This window comes from Buteo buteo, chromosome 22 (genome assembly GCF_964188355.1).
Source record: "Buteo buteo chromosome 22, bButBut1.hap1.1, whole genome shotgun sequence".
Classification (NCBI taxonomy): domain Eukaryota; kingdom Metazoa; phylum Chordata; class Aves; order Accipitriformes; family Accipitridae; genus Buteo; species Buteo buteo.
In genome coordinates, this window is record NC_134192.1 from 18,980,355 (window position 1) to 18,993,228 (window position 12,874).

Genomic DNA, 12,874 nt, shown 5'->3' on the forward strand with positions numbered 1-12,874 from the left:
TTAGTTAAACTGAGAAGTTATAATTATTGCTTCATTTCTCATACAACCTCACAAAGTAATACTGATTTTTACCTCATCCTTATGAAATTGCCTTTTTCAAGCAGCAATCATGGCTATGAGTACAATAGCCTACAATCCTTATGCTGTGCTACACACACAACCATTTATAAACTCAAGAGTTTCAGACTTTGAATACTATTAAATTGTATACAGTAAATTTTAACTTGGCTAATAAATTGTTTCAAAGCAGTGAAACTCAGACGATAGCCTTCATATTTTTCTGATCATTATTAAATTTGATTTGTAATACATTACTCATATCATACCTCCAGTAGGAAATTCTCATGCAAAAATATTTGCCAGTGCATAAGGATGAGTAATCAGGTAAACTACAACTGATAAACAAAAACAACAAGAAGAAAGTTGAAAAAAGTCAAAACAACTTAGTCTTTTAAAAACAGCACTAAAAATTCCCTTGAAACAGAGTATTGAAAGTGTACCACTAAACCTTTAATGTGAACTTGCTCATTGGGAGTGTGTATACAGGTGTAAAGCAATTATTAGATTTGATATCTGAATGAACTCAGGTTCCCATTAGAGCCTGAATGCTTCAGTGACCCTATTATTTTCCTTCCAATGCTCCCAGACCTGATCAACTTAATTATTCTGACTAGTGAAACATTTAGGATGCGAACGTATGATTTGTTTTAAACCAAATGAGACAACTGAAAGTACTTCATAAAATAACACGGAGAAAGAACAAGATATGTGACGTGATGTGTCAAATCCTGGAAGAAGGTCAGGTCTAAGTAACAGTAACAAAGAAACAGAAAAAGAGATTCACTGCAATAAAATTACATTTATTCAGATATTTTCCCTTGAACTTCTAATTTGGAACCTTTATTGCATCTCATCTACAGTGAAAAAGGTCTATCTTATGACTAAGAAGGGTGAAACAAATTTCAGAGAGTAAATAAATTACATCTGCTTCAGTAAGGAAAAAACCCCAAACCTCAAAACACAGAGAATGTGTCTCTCCTTTCATGACTACACACACACTTCTAGCAGTTGTCCAAAAGTAAAATTAGAACCTCTAATAAAACCCATTTCATGTCACAGAGGACAGATTTGCTGACGTAAAAGATGCATTTCCCTGTTTTAATTGTACCTACTGTTTTACTGTTAAGGAAAACTATGTGACATTGCAAAAATACGTATTCACATTTTGAACAGATTTGGTCTGATGCTAATAAACCATATTCTTCATAAACAATGTAATTTAAAATGGCTTCCAAAATGTCCTATTCCCAGCTCCCCCATTAACACTACTGCTCTTATAATTTGTATTTGCTTTGAAAGTAAATTGACTGTAAGGTTAGGAAGAGGACAAAGCAATAGAGTAATAGGTTCTGAACTTCAAGTATACAAGCAGCCATAAAGTTAGCATCTTCTCATCTGAATGCATTTGTCCTTAAAAAGAGTCAAACTGACATCAAAGTGGTCCCCTTGCCCCTTGCCTCCTTTCACTAATGATATGTAATGGCTGCTGAGCCTGCAATAAACCTGTTTATGTCCAGCTAGATTGCCATCATTTTACAATCTAATCTGATACTTTTAAGAAAGAAGAAAGTCGCGAGAGACCGGCACCAGCTTGTGCTGAAGGCATTTCTTGACATCAGCCTTCACTTCGCACTTCAAATGGAAGTATTCGATTTGACAAAACATACAGAAAGTCAAGAGAGAAGGCTCTTCACCTCTTCTCCGAAACTGCCTGATAGAAGTCAATACCAATTCCTTTACAAAGTTACAATCAAAACCTGACAGATGAAAGTCAAAGGGGAAGCTTTCTAGCTATTCCTTACAATATTTTATTAAAGAGCGGCGTAAGAACGTGTTTGCCTCAGTAGGATCACACCCACCTCCGCTTCTCATTTTTATCCGTTAGCAGTTTAAATCCTGGAAGTTACATCTCCCATGCATAGATTTAGAACGTGAAAGTAATGACCTCCAAGATAGAGAATAAAGAGAAAGCTCTCTTTTCCATAAAGGAATTTCTTTCAGAACAGGAGTTGGATAACACTCCTGAAAAGCAAGTACTTCCTGCTCTTTCATGTAAACTGGCTACCATAGTTTTCCTCCACACCCAGACAATGACAGCCCTAGACAAAAGCAAACTGTTTTCCTTGTAGCCCACAAAAGTCTCTCCTGTTTTTTTTATGTGGCAGAAACAAATTCTCTTTTTATATATATTAAAAAAAATAACTCTGCAATAACTTGTAGTCTACATGTAAAATGAAATATTTTAAATAATACAATAAAGGCAGGCTATGCATAATTATTTTTTATTAAATAAAATATCAGCATTTTTTATTCATGGCTAGGTTAACATTTACAATTCAGCATTTTGCAATATTTAAACGGAATTGAATATGCTATGAGAAAACTTAAAACTACATCACTCCTGTATGACCAGCTGGCAGAGGCTGTAGTCTTCTATGCCCATCTACACCTTCATGTTATAACATTAAATAAAAGCTCCTGTCTGAGCCTGGCAAGATGATCTCATCACTACCTGCTACTTCTCTACACACCCCAACTGAGACTAACTAGATACCACACGTGACTTTTACTATAAATTATTAGCAACAAAGGCCTATGCAGATTATGTGAATGTGAAACTGTTGCTTATTAAAAAAATTCATACAAGAAAGTAATTTAGACTATATGTGGCAGACTCAGGTAAAATATAACAACTTTTAGGAACTTAGGAGTCTAATTTCTTTCTTGGCTGAGCACAGATGACTCCATTATGATTCAACATGAGACCTCAGTGCTCATATAAGGCAGAATTTGACCCTTTACGTTCATATAAAGAATAAAAGTACAGAAGCAGTTAATGCTGTGAAAGGGCAATGAATTTTCATTAAAGAGCTCAAAATAGTTCCTATGTATTAATACTTGTATCTGAGGAGTGTCACTTTCTAAGGCTTCCTGTGCTACTTTGGTAACAACTCTCCCAGCATTAGTGGAACCCCCAAATTAGCACCTGATCACTCCATAATCCTGATCTATTTTGCTTGCAAAATCTGCAAATATATCCCTTCCCCACCCAATACAGCTCCTTCTGACCCAACAGCAAGGACCTCGAAGGCAGAAGGGCTGGGGTAGCATGGGATTACAGCATGTCATCTGGTATTCAGATGGTTCCTAAGAACCCGTGAGTCTTTTAGGACTGCCCTAACGGCCCTTTTGCAAAGACTAAGGGGACAATGATGTTTGGGTGTACTATTATTGCATGCTTTTTAAAAACAAGTTTAAAAACACAGGCTTTTTAAGACCATACACCAAAGTATTACTTCCAAAAGAGTCTGACTACCTAAATTAATCCCTATTTAGAAAAAAAATGCAATTGTATAAATATGGGCACAACTGTTCCAGAAGCAAGATATCTATATACACGATAACTTCTTTCTTATGTCAAGCTTTTCTAACTTTCCCAGATGCAAAACTACAAAACCTTCCTTTACTAAACAATGAGCTCTGACAGTGCCGATAGCCTGTATTACGCATTATGAAGACAGCCCTAAAAAAATGGTATAATCTGTATTAAAAGCAAGACCAGGTCTGGCTTGGTAAACACCAAAGAACACATCCTATTAGTAACAAGAATATGTAGCAAGTTCTCAATGCAAGTTCCAGAAGTTTTAAATAATGAGTTCACTTTATTTTGAAAGAAAAATAAATGATACAGAGCAAAAAAGAAGTTAAGCTCTTTCAACTGACTGAGATTTCTTCATCCCACTATTTCTACCAAAACTGCTTTTGAGGTCACCAATTAACAGATGATACCTTATTACAACCCACAAGTGTTGCACTCTTTGGACAAATGTCAAAAATGGAAAACTAACTGCCATCTTTCAACCTCTCGACACCAGAGCTATAAACTTCTATGAAATTACTCACTGCTTACGAAAGAAGCTCCAGAGCAAGCAATGCCAAGGGTAACAATGATTGTCACTGGTTTTGTCAGGTAGCAATACAATCTTAATATTGCTTAGACATTTTTAAAAATATTTTGTTAAATGTTTGTATGTTGTCTTTTAAGCACTTTTAGTTGAATTTAACTTACACTACAATTCAAAACTAGGTAACAGATGAACAAGTTGAACGAGAACTATTTTTCCATGAGTTTTTAATTATTATTTTGATTCAAGAATAACTATATCCAAATGCTAATGCCAACATTCATAATATGAATGAACACATTTTTGCATACATGAATGCTAAGAAAGCAGAATGATAGTAATGCGCTGACTACACTAGAAAATTAGTCTTTTCTTCATAACTTCAGGCATGACCACATTCTTTTAAGTAACATACTCATCCAAAAGGTTTCTGGCAATTGTATAAAGTCTTTTCTCCTGCAGATCTTATATAAATGTAAACAAATTCCTCTCTGCCCCTTTTGGTGTTAAACAAATTTATCTAGTTACCTAACGTTAATTAAGATAATATAGGACTGCTGTTTATGGTCACCTACCTGTTTGCTGACTTCTGCCCCACAGTCTGGCTTCTCTGCAGCTTCACTGCCCCCCTCCTTGTTCACTGAAGAACTCTAGCTATACTGTGTTGGAAAAAATACACTTCTCCAGCTCCACTGAGCAGCAAGAACTGCTGCTCTGTGCTTTTAAGTCTCACTTGGTTACTGCATTGTTTCTGAAGGTTAAACTACTTGATATCAATTGCGCACAATCCTCCTGTGTTCTCTGACCTCTTTGTGAGCTATTAATTTCCTTAATACTTTACCTATCAGTTGTTCTTCCCTGACATACTAAACTTACACTGCGTTAAAATTCTCTTTTTAAGATAACACCGATACCATACTCCAACTTCTGCAGTGATAACTGAAAATTAGCTGCATATAGAATGATGAACAGGGAACCAAGAACTACTGAGAAGATCTATTTGGAGCAGGAATAGCAAATCTTCTGTACTTTCTCAACTCTTGCACAAACCAGATACCACAAATTCTAGGTAATAAAGACAACCATAAGGAATCCTGTATTTCACTTTTTTGTTTAGCTCAGGAACAGTCACTAGATGCTTTTGTCATTTATTTATGCTTCTATCAGTGAGAATCTGAAGCACAACATAAAACAAGGGACGGGTTAAGCATGTTCCCCCACTTGATTACATTACAGGAAAACATGATTTACCATGACTGTACTTTCTTGGTTCCAGCAGTGATGAAGACAGGAGGGGAAGAAAAAAAAAAAAATATCCCAAATACTTTCTCTTACTTCATTAGTAGGAATGACAAGGTAAGCCTCACTTCTCTTACTGTCTGCTTCAACCTCCTCTCCCATTCTCAGCCTTTTTCATCACAGAAGGTGAAACAACTACTACCCAGACTCTTGAAAACTTTTCGGAGTCCGCCATCAACTTCCTTTCCACACTGAACCTACTCTACTCATACACCTGGTTTTGCTTTAATTTGTAGGTGAATCAGCTTCATTTTTACCTGCTTTTCCCTCTCAGCATTTTCAGAACATAGCTATATAGCCTTTCTTCCAAAAATTTTGATTGGTATCCACAACGTTAGGCAAGCATCCCACCATTCCCCATGCTGCTTGGTATCTTGAAAAAAAGGAGACAGTCACTTAGTCTTTTTATCTATCCTGATGCAGTGGGACTAAAACAGCTCACTTATTCAGCTCTGCAATGTGTGTGAATGTAAAGCTTGAAGAAATATATTCATATTCACTTGGGCTGGATGGGAAGCAGTAATGACACCTTATACAAAGATGCTCAGAAAGATTTTGGAATTTAAATTCTGCTCTTCACCCTTCTCCAGACTGAAGCGACAGAAGACGAGGATAGGGCAAGGGTACCTTGGCTGTGTATAAGGTAGTAGAAGAGGCTTAGAACAGGTCACTGCTGAGAGTGCAGGAAAATGAGCAAGTCATTCAGGGACAAATCTTGGCCTTAAGCATCTTCTGACCACAGAGGACTTGATTTGCTAATAAGGATGAGGGTTGTCGGGTAATCTTTTTCACTGTCACATGGAAGAGACTTCAGAATCCCATGTCTCCTCTTAGATGCCTTCTAGCCTTGAAAATAATGGTTTGTGTCACAAAATAAACATTAATTTTCTTTCCAGCTTTTTTTCCCTTTTAGAAATCTCATTTACAGTCAGTACCACTGCAAAAATAGTTTTACCACACAAACAAGGAAATTATGAATTTACATGGAAGAAAAGAAAGTCAGGAGCCTCTGTCTGGGGCGAGAGAGAGTTGGAACTTACACAGATTTCACTGCCAGATGAAATGATTAGGAAAATACATCCTTAATGCCACTAAAATAACACTAATCCATCAGATATTTTTTGCCCAAAGCTGGCAATGTCCTTTAGAATTATGTTTTGCTGTATCTAAACAGTTTTAACTACAAGCTCCTTCAATTTCATCTAAGGGAATATTTTTTCATGCTTGAACTAGTTTCATCTTTACAAACAACAAAGTCAGTGTGTTAACGGTTTACACCTATTTGTGATTCTCTAGTCACTGTGGCCTTTTAACTATCACCCACCTCTTCCTTTCATTTTCTTATAACTCCTAAAGCCAAGGCATTCTGTTTGCTTTTAAAGCCAAAGCAATGAAAATAATGACCAGCTTGTCCACTGTCCACCAGGAGCAGAGTGAAGATTTCAGAGCACACAATGCAAAGCCTGGTTTGTTTTGTTGAGTTAAAGCTTTGATCAAAGGACATGTCACTTTTTTTTTGTTTCTATTCTCTTTAACTAGCTGTTCTAGACAGCGTTTACTACAAAACAGGACTGAGACTGCTAAATACTAATAATAATTCTTGTTGATGTCCAAGTACTTTCCTTGCACTAGATACTCAAGGAAACAATGATGTAAACTTAAAGAACAAATGACACTTTTGAGGCTCTTAAACTACTTCATCAGCTGTTTATGATGAATGAGGAACTCAATTAGCAAACTTCTCCAATTTTCTGACCTAATATTTAAATGAAAAATAGCAAAAAATCCCAATAGTAAATAAAAGAGAGTCTGCATTTCAGCTCAACAAATTGACCTGGAAGTTAGCTAGGCTTTGGATAGAGAAAGCCACCTATAGACTTTTTTTTTTGTGAGGATGGGAACTTTTTAAAATATTTTTTTTAATTCTATGAAATTTACATCTGTGATTTTAGACTATCCTACTGAGCAGTAACAGAAAAACAAACTCTAAATGTTCAAAAGCTTTAATACGGAATTTGTTACAGAGTTTTTTTTCATAAAGTATACAAATCTTGCCACTTATATTCCAAGTGTTCTACTGACTGCAGTTTAAGGCAAATAATTATTTCATAAAACAGCAGGCTTGCAAAGGGCTGAAAATGATATCTATAATACAAAAGGGAAAAAACAAGGAAGATAAATACTCTAAAGTATGCAAAGTATTTTCATATCCCTTTTATAAATTTTTGACATGAATGCATTTAAATACTCTTTGAATGACACAGATGCATGAACAGTAAAAAAGTCAGAGTGCTACCTGCAATTTAATTTACTGTGTTTATTTTGAGCCATAGTTCAAAAACAAGCCTTATGTACTTCAAGTCCAGCACAGCACGAAACAGCCATAATGTCTGGAAAGTCCAGTGGGAAGGATTAATAAATGTCACAATACCTTCAGGGCACAGTAGATTCTTAAAATAGGTAACGATTCAAGAGTTTAAACAGGAAAAGTACAGCAGGGTGCCTTGAAAAAAAAATCTGCATCAAGCTGAAAGGTCTACTAACTTAAGCTTAATGATGAGCAAACTAAAAGGTCACTCTGCATTGCGATCAGTGTAAGTTCAGTTACAGCTGTTTGATGTGACTGATGCAATCATTTAGCAGTCCAGCAAAAGAACTATTAAAACAGTTCAAGTCACACAGTGCCTCTTAAAAAAAGATCACTCCTTTTTTTTTTATGTTACGACACACATATGATGACAAGACTGTTCACAGAAGGGACCTTCTGAATGTTAAATAAAAAAGCCTTATATGCTTCAAAATAAGTTTAGATGTTTATGTATGTGTACATAAACACATTTTATCACTTAGAGAAACAACAGATTATGTCTTTCAACATGCAAAGTCTCACTGGAAAAAATGATACAGTAGTTAATCTATATAGCTGATATCCAAAACTTCTGGTTTTATCTACAACATAGGTAATGACTACCTGTACAACGTCTGGAAATTCATAAGCTTTATAATAATCCAGTAAAAAAGGTTATCATCTATATTACTGTTCACGTGTGGTCCTCTGAACATTGATTAGCATATGGAAACAATCATGATTTTGCAGTTTAAAGACACTTATTAGCAAAACCCTTTCAAACTAGTTGTAAATTTTAATAATTCTTTTAAAATGCTGTCATAGTAGGGCATTTCAAAACTCTTTGCCATCTGAAATCTGAATTAAAAAAATAGAGGTCAAAAAATGTTCTCAAAAAATCCTAAAAATAATACTAAATAAAAGTTCTGATGAACTGACTAAATGAAGAACCAAAACTTTTTCCTTAAAAAAAACCACTGAAATGGAATATTGAACAATTCTCAACACTTTTCCCAAAATGTTTTTGAAACAGGGAAGTCAACTTTTGGTTTAGGGCAACTATAGATTTCTGTAAACAATATGGTTCAAGCAAATTATAAGTTTCCTAAAAATACTTTGTTACATAAAATATTAATTCTTCCTCCTCAGGAAGATCTTTAAGCACTGATATAATTTTCATATTTTTCTTGGATACTCCCCATCCAGGATCATCCCTGTCAGCTTTGCAGACAAGACAGCTGATATAATGGGAATCTTTTGTACAACAGCTGCTGAGAATATTAGTTTCATTCTTTAATGAAGGGGTTAACAGCATAGTGCAATGTTATATTATGAAATACATATGCACATTTACAGATTATTTTAACCTTGTGCACTTCTGAGCTTCTCAGTTTCTTCTGAGTTTGTTTGTAATCAAGTTATTTTTTTCAGATTCTTTCATTTCTTATTTTATTTCTGCTTCATAAGATGAAGTACAAAAGGTTAAATCTGCTGCTAAATGTCCATCTCTTTAGATAATAATAAGGAGATGTGATAGAAAGTTTCAGAATCTTCACAAAAACCAAAACAAAGCAACAGTAACCATAAGGGATTCATATTTTTGTGTGTGTAAATGAGGATACTTAACAGGATTTTAGCCTGCAGTTTGCCAAGGGCTATCTGATAAGATTCATGATAGAGACAAGCCTCGGAAAGACTGTTTTGCATATTAAATTGTGTCACCAAAAACCCCTCAGGTTTCTAAAAAAAACCAAACCCCAAACAATAAAAAAGGTTAGCATCTTCATACCAATTTATCACTGAGAAAAATAATTTACATCCCACCAAGCCCATTTCCTCACAATATTACATTTTGAGGTCTCTAACAAATGCCTAGCACTCATACTTTAGTACACAGAACGTTAGTTAACTTAGTAGTTAACTTGTAGAACAGTAAAATCTACATCTACAGTCTAATTTCACCTAAGCTGTTTAACACCACAGTCTAGCCACTCCAGAAAAGAAAGGTGAATATATGGAGGAGAGATGAATGGGAGAAACAATTTTAATTCTGTACTATATTGAAGGCTGTTAATAGTAAGAAATAACAACCATGGGAAAATATTTGGGTCTGTACTGCTAACAGCCTGAGCAAATAAAGATGCTGGCTGCAACATGAGGAGAGGAATGAACACAGCAGCAATAGAGCGGCCTTCACCTACGCCGTACGGATTGGGTCAATGTCACATTGGACTGTTACATTGAGATCAATCTTTTCAACGATCTCAGTGACCATCCCATAGAGCAGCCCGAAAGATAAAAGGCAACCTTTAGGTTGGGGCACAATAGCTTTTAGAGGATCTAGTTTAAGGTCCATGCTGTAATGGTAACCATGTCGTACTGTGACTTAACACCCTTGCATGAGCAAAACCACACCAAAAATTGAGCAGTTCTGTTCAACTTGAAAAAGGAGGCTTATATAAAAACAAACAAAACCCCCAAACAAACAAAAGTTGAGGGACAGATTATTCACCTCTTACAGGCAGAATGAGGAATGCTTAAACATACCCTATCCAGAAATACACGGCAAAGACGTACCAAGTAACAGCGATAGGTTTAAGACGCAGGAAAAAAAGCCCAGGTGTGATTATGCAGTGGGATATAGCAAGTTGTTATAAACAAGCAGGCATCCTTCCAAACACTCAAATCCTGTCCGAAGTAATGAAACAAAGCAGCATGATCTTTGCATCATAACTCCAGTACTAGGTATTACACATGCACGCAGGACAACACCAAAAAATTTACAAAGACAAACCAAACCTGATAAAAAATCATAATATTATTTCTATTACTATTTCCACTCTACCATATGATTAAGGGCAAGAGCATAAAGGTTTTTTGACCCCCGCCTCCAACCAATAGATGGCTAGTGGAATTATTTCCTATACATCCAAGTGGTGTTGAAAATCTCACTAAGTATCTCTAAATTATCCAAGGTCAAAGACAGAGTCAGTATTTAAGCAAACCACTTAGCCCCGGATATTCTGGGTCTAATCCTAGTAGTTTAGCCAGCAGTTAAGCTGTCTTTCCTTCTTTCACTCTGAAAATGGCTTACTTATCCAGTCTGGCTTTATACAATTAAAAATCTCCCCACCTGTAATTGACAACTGATGTAACTAAACATTAATTCTTATCCTACAGAATTTATATTTAATCTATAATACTGATATTGACCATATTCAGATAATGGGCTAAAATCATCAATTCTTATATCTCCAATCCCTTGCCTTTGCAAAATTTATTTTTGTTAATTATTTCATATTATTTCATATGAAATTATTTCATATCATACAGCCTCAATATTTCTTCCTTATGAAAGGAAGAAAATTCAGTTTCTTAATATGTTTTGTCTTGCTTTTCCTTTCAGATGACCTATAAGATGACTGACTGTTCACATGAACTACAAAGAGGTTGAAGGAATTGAGCTTGTTGGCTCTTGTGAAGAGCTAAGGAGGGATCTAACAGCAACCTTCAGCTGCCTGAAGGTGAATCACAAAACCTGACTCAAATACTTCTTGGTCACGCCAGAAGGTAAAACAACCGAGAGCAGTCCAAACCTGCAGCTTAAATGTTAGGGGGAAAAAAAAAAATCTACACTAGCGATGCAGGGCAGCACTAGCATGGGTTACCCAGGAGGTTATGCAGGTTTTCAGGACTTGGTTTGACAAGTCACAGCTGACTCCATCTAGTGTGGTGATAATCCTGCTTCAAGCAGGAGGCTGTACTAGATGATTTCCAGAAGCTCTTCCAAACATTTCTTACACCCTATCAACTCCCCGATTCTTGGCAAGCTCATATCAGGGATTCAGAAATAATAAGTATTAACGCTAGCTATTTTTGGCTTGTCATTAGTATTTACATCCATACTCTTAGCAGTTCTAAATACCAAGGCTGTGGTTTCAGTGATATTTTTCAAATAGGCAAGGGTTTTTTTTGCCAATTTATCATTTATAATCTGTTCCAAGCTTAAGCCAGAACTCTTCAGTGAGACTGCTTCATAAGTAACTGTACATAATGAAAATAAATTAACATCTATTATTTAGCTTTGTTCTTAAAATAGTTAACATGGGCCCACAGGCTAAAGCATATATTGACAAAATAAACAAAAGTTATAGACAGGGAATCTTCACCACTCTCTGAGGACTCAGTGGTAATATATGGTAGAACTAGGACTCAGGCTAGCTGCCTGATAAATTTCTGATTGCACAAAACTACCAGTAATGGTTCGGAATTTGATAGATCTAATATATTATTACTAATATATTCATAACTACAGCAACCATAGTCAAAGTATGATTGAACCCATAACACAGGCATTTAGAAAGTGCTGCTATGGACACGGTGCAGAAGTTCTATGTTTTTAGCTATATTCATTCCACAGTATTTTATAATCCCCCACCCACGGTGCATGTGCCGGCCACATCCTAGTTGCAGAGCAGATGCATTCCTCAGCGAGGTAACCTCCTCATTTTAGTTGAGGTACCCAGGAGAGAATAAGCCAGGTCACTTCTGGCTTGTGCGTCTGGGTTTCTGTCCAAATTGCCCGGAGGAACACTATGCATCAGGATGCAGATGCAGTGACCATGTGGACCAAGACTCTTGAATATGCCATCCAACATCTGTCCATGCCACAGACACAGCCAAAGCGACTTCAGTCAGCACTGCGACAGGGAGAACAGCCTCCATGGATTATGCAAAAGTAAATAAATAAAAAGCTCTTTAGATTGTCTCCCATCATCTTCAGCTAAAAGTCCAGAGAAGAAGTTGTGCAAGGATAATGAAGGAGACAGGGAGAAAAGTGGAAGACTGAGAAAACTCAGTTAGCCTTTCTTAATTTGATAACGCCTAGATTTCTGATGGATTTCACCAAAGGAACACAATACTGACAGAATCTGCTCTGTAACAGCAAAGAAGAGAAGCAAGCTTTGACAAATTCTTGACATGTCACTGACACTTCTGAATGTTGTGACCACAAGAAAAAAGACATATAACTGAGATAAAAGTCAGCATAGAAAATAGAAGGAAATTAAGAAGTTAAAACAAACCAAAGGGGGAAAAAAAAATAAATACAGTACTGACTACTTTGTGAAATAGCAAGAGAAAAGAGATTTCTGACATCTGTATGGGGTTTTGGTGTGGTGAGGTTTTTTGGTGGCTATTTTTGGTTGTTTTGTTACTTCTTCTGTGGCCTTATTATAGCAAAGACTGTATCTGTAAGGACAGG

At 36.0% G+C, this 12,874-nt stretch overlaps 1 protein-coding gene across 5 annotated transcripts in view; it reads right to left on the minus strand.

Moving 5' to 3' along the window:
• DIAPH2 (diaphanous related formin 2) overlaps window positions 1-12,874 on the minus strand; it is a 302,075-nt gene that overhangs the window by 49,470 nt on the left and 239,731 nt on the right. The gene's annotated exons all lie outside the window — the stretch shown is intronic.